The sequence below is a fragment of the Schistosoma mansoni genome, chromosome 1 (assembly GCF_000237925.1).
Source record: "Schistosoma mansoni strain Puerto Rico chromosome 1, complete genome".
Classification (NCBI taxonomy): domain Eukaryota; kingdom Metazoa; phylum Platyhelminthes; class Trematoda; order Strigeidida; family Schistosomatidae; genus Schistosoma; species Schistosoma mansoni.
The window spans coordinates 52587909-52593260 of record NC_031495.1 but is presented as its reverse complement, the minus strand read 5'-3'; positions in this window follow the sequence as shown (position 1 = coordinate 52593260).

The window sequence follows — 5352 nt, the reverse complement described above, 5'->3', positions numbered from 1 at the left end:
TTAGTTTTTGCCATCTTATCATTAATGTCATAATACATCCTTATCAATGGCTTAATATATAAAACATAAAACAAAGTTAATTACATATCCTTATATAATAAAGAACTGTGATTTAGCTAAATTATATAACTTTCAACCACTCGGTTAGAGATTTGCTCAGATAACTTTGGCCTAGATATACAATTAGTAGGATTATCCATCAAAAATTGGGTATTTTACATAGTTAAGTATATGAAATCATACTTGATCGATAAGTTATGTGAATACACAGAGTATGTTAACAGGAACTAGTGTATCAATATTGCTTACAATGGCGAAGTACTTTGTCACATCCAAGGGAGTGATCGTTGAATGTAGCTGTTCAGTTTCAAAAATTATCTTTGTGTTTTTATTTATTGGCAGCAAAATCCTACCTAAGACTTTCTCTGGATAGTAAGGGTAACCTTGCTAGGTGGTCGATGGCGATCAGAATAATAACCCACCGCGTTGTATTTGTGATTAATTTGAGGCTTGCTTAACCGCACCGGGCCGCCCGATGGGTATGCATATGTATAAGAGTTGCAGAAGTCCTTGGGTCTATGTTGTTCATGTATTTAGGTATATGCAAAGGGTGCGTGCGTGTGTGATGTCATACAATGGAAACGTTAGCTGAAATATTGTCTTCCCTGTGTCAAATAAAATCACCGGCCTAATCTATCAGGTTGAAGAAATAATAAAAAAGATATGGTTGAAAATACTAGGTAGACGCGACCAACAACCTCCCTTGAGAGAATCCTTATGCTTATGTGTGAGTCAAGAGGTAGTGGGGTGTTAGCCATGGGCTGGATGATATGCATGTAATGTGTAAGAGAAAGTCTGTTATGGCAAAGAGAGAGGTGAACGTCTACCCTCCCAAGTGGGTGAATATACCTATATGTATGCTATCGAATGAAAGTCCATGTATTACATAATACACATGCAGACAACACCTATCCAGGATAAGTAAAAACTTTAAAAACCCTTTAGTTGTTCTTCTTACGACACTGAGATACATGCAAAGACCTTGGGGCCGTAGTTCCCACAAAATCGCATCCATGCGATGGGTTTGTGAGTTTTAAAAACACGGGATTTATTCCAGAAGGGTCTATATAGGCCTCTTCAGAGAAGGCTTTACCAACCAACCTGGCTGTAACACACGGTTTTTATTGATTAAACCAACAGTGTCCAAACTTGAAACATTTATATTTAAAACAACATTATACCTTTTAATTTGATTCATTAGAAATTTAACACCCTTATGTTAACACATAAAGCAAAACTAATATCATAGTTTTTACTTAAATCTTGATTACAAGTTTTCATAAAATGTGAAAGGTCTATTCATCACTTAATTCGCGAATTACTAATCAATGTAAAGTTTGTTTATACAAGTTAACCTATACCATATTGTACTTGTTTGTACCATTTAGTTCATTGATTTATAAATTAATATTCTATGTATTAGTATATTTAGTCAGAATTCATGAAGCTAAAATGATTATGATAATATAAACGTTTGACAATCGTTTTATGGTATTGTCTTTTAGTAATATTAATAATGTGTTGTTGATGTAATTATTGGTTGTTATTGAAAATCGAGTTTGAATAAAACTACATGTATCAGCGTTACTATCAAATGATCGGAATACTATAACTGATCGATATAAAGATTCATGTAGTGAACAGAATACTAGGACTCTTATATTTGACACAGACAAATTAGCTTTCGAGCATGGTTTGAAAATTACACGTACATTACATGTACATAAAAAAGTAGGATATTATGTATATATAATTGTAACGGATAAATGATGTTAGTGTGTTAGTATGCCCAAATTACTAACGCATCTAAACGTGAAGTGCCTGAATTGTTACTAAATTCTCTTCATTTATCAGTGGTAATAATCATGTCTATTTAACTTACTGCCTCTCATTCAGGTATTTTAAAATCATATGGAAAAGTTTACAGTTTAGAAAACGTTTTCTTGTATATATATGCCAATACGAAACTGTTTATCAGTAACTGTATTCGAAAAATGTGTACACATCGTTGGTTACTTTCAATTTGGGGCTATGGATATTGTCGAGTTATAATTGAGATCATGAACCGATCAATGTTAGTCCACTGTTAAAAACCTAGGAGTACTGGACGACCGTTTTGTTTTAGTATGGAACTCCTCAGAAGTGTGCATACACGATCCTGCACGTGGGACTCGAACCCAGGACCTTCACTCTAGCACTTAAACGCTAAGCTTATAAGTCACTGAGGGGACATCTAAAAGTGTCAACGTCTAACTTTAAATAATCCACAATGGTGCGCAGCGATTTGTTCTACTTGATGATTTTTAATTCAAAACAGTCAATGCAAATTTAGGGAGATTTTCTTAATTTCAGGATAGTTTTCCGAAAGTACTTGCATATTATATAGTCTACTGCTTTTTAAAATTGACCCTGTTACAGATAATTCTCTCAGCAGGAAACAAAACTATCCAACGTTGAAAAAAATATAACCCTAAATGGTAGTTTAATATAAAATTCACTAATATAATACGATAATTTCACTAGATACACTATGATCCGTACATTTCAGGTTCAGTTCTCTATAGAAAGATTTTATTAACTTAAAGTTGCCCAAACAGTTTACTGGCCAGTGTTTTTCATTATTCATCCTAAAAACGAATGTTTACACAACTGTTATTAATTGAAAATATAGCGGTTTTCTTCATTTTACAGACCACTATACCGAATATAAGTGAATAAGGTTGGAATAGTTAACTTTTAGTTAATAATAGAAAATATTGAAGAAAATAGGTATGTCGTTTCATAATTAATCAATAAATGATCTCAATATTTATCGTTTTTTATTCATATCTTGGTTCTTGCTCTACATCAAAATTAAGCTTATTCTTTCACTTCTAAAGGATGAGAATGGGTCTCAACCACACACTATGATACAACAAAATAGACATAAACGTGTACAGAGTAACTTTAAGTGTATATTATCATAGTGCCGTGCTTGATAGCTGTTGCAATCAAAAAGTCCCTACATCCTACATATCTAAGTTTGGTGTATATTATTTCATGAATGGATTATTAGAAATATTCGTTAGATAACAAACCGTATTGAAAAAATCCAGCAGATTTCAAGAGTGTTATCCAGACAAGTTATGGCTAAGTAATTCATGCAACTTGATCCTAATCTTAATAATTGACAATAGTCGTCTGGATTCCTAGTAAAAAAAACACATTTCGATTGAGAAAGCTAACAATATAATGGATCGAATAATCAACAGTTTCTTATCAGTACCAGACTGAAATTTATTCAGTTCATCATAAATCGTTATCAAACGTTATCCTTAAAAAAGACACAGAATACTGATAAAGACTTAAATATGATAGATCATTTCTCAAACAGCGGATTCATTTAAAATATTGTACGTCTGCACAAAGCACTTTATTAACTGTTATCATTCACAGACTTTGTAACTTTAAAACCATTAGAGTTGATCATCCATCAATAAGGATTATATTAATTTGGGTTCTATTTTATTAATTCAGTAGCGTAAAAGCCAGTTTTTGATTATCATTAAAATTGTGAAGCATAACATACAATTTGTCAAATTAACATTTCTCTCCTTTTTGAAGATTTGTTTTACATTTGAATGACTTGAAATTATACATTTTTATTATATATGATCAGAGAAATTTTCTATGTCAGGCGTTTTACCTGTTTTGAAAACTTAAAATTCTATACTTTTACATCATAAATCCTCATTAATATCTTACTAGTGGGTTATTTCAGTGAAAAATTTGTCTATCTATCAAGAGTATGTTAAGTATAAAACCATATTATACATTAAAAATAATTTTTATTCACTTTGAATTATGACTCTAAATGCCTTTAACTAAAGGCTAAAATATATGTTTACTTTTCTGAACTGATTATTATTATTTACTAACAGTTGCGTAAACAGTTACGTTTCCCATGACTTACCCCAACCCGACTTTTCAATAAACTCATGTAAATATACACTAGTCAAAGTAAGAAAAAAAAACATCTAGGCTTACCTGTTACTAGAAAGAACTTAGAAATTAAATCTTAACCCATTGATTTTTACAAATTTTATTTAAAATGGTTAATAATAGGATTTCTAATAGAGACTAATTGGATAATACTCACTACTCATTGATCAAAACCTATTGTATGTAACCTATTTACAAAATGCCAGCTCAAATAACGATGCCTCGTCAACAGATTATAAGATTGATTCGTAACCTATGGTAATTGTTGTGATACAATAATGTATACTTTTCAATGTGTACTTAATCCATCTATTTTAAAATTAATTTTGAATAATTATTCTATATCATTTAAAATAATCAATGGTCAATTTCGTCTGTTCCTTTTGTAAGTTAGTAAGTAGTAAGTTTATATTATGAAATAAAATGAGTATTGTCATATGAATAGATTTAAAGTTGATATGTGGAGCTCGGAAAATTTAAAATCCGGATATCAGCTCTGGATTTTTCAAAAAAAGGGGAGGTGTTGTATCCCGAAGAGAATTACGAATGGTAACTTTTGAGGACTATTTATTGGTCAATATAATATGTATATTTCCTATTGTAATTAACCTAATCATATTCGTTTCCTATTATCACTAACTTTATTTTGACCTTTGAACTATTTTTATACGATCCTTGAGTTATCATCAGTTTATTGATTACCATTCACAGCCACATTCGGCTAAATATTGTACAAATGTTATTATCTATTTTATGGGTCGATATGGTTTGTTTGGTTGGTACATAAACTCAGTATGTTTGAAATACAAGGATTCATACCACTGAGGCTGTTATTGGTGTTTTGGACTTAACTGGCTGGGCTAAGCAGACCGCAGGACCGGTTAGCACTCTAGTTTGCTCGTACGGGTTTCGTGTCACTGTTCCAATCGACAATTTGCTGCTCTCTAATTGGCGGTCTCATCAAGTCACACATTAGCAAGGCATCCACTCGGCCTTCAGATATAACAAATAATAATATAAATCTCGCGAGGCAGGGTCGTGAATGCGCACTGCTGAGGAGTCCCACAGTAGGACGAAACGGCCGTCTAGTGATTCCAGGTTTTCCATGGTGGTCTAGCTTCAATTGACTCATGATTGATCGTCTAGTGTTCATTGAATGAACTAATAAAACGTAGTATCTATTTTATTAACGCATATATATAGTTATTCACTGAACCAGTAAGTAGTCTGCATGGTCCCGCCTACCGCATAATTGTATGAGACAGCAGGTACATTGAATATTATCATTCTTTCGAAGAAATACTTTTCTCG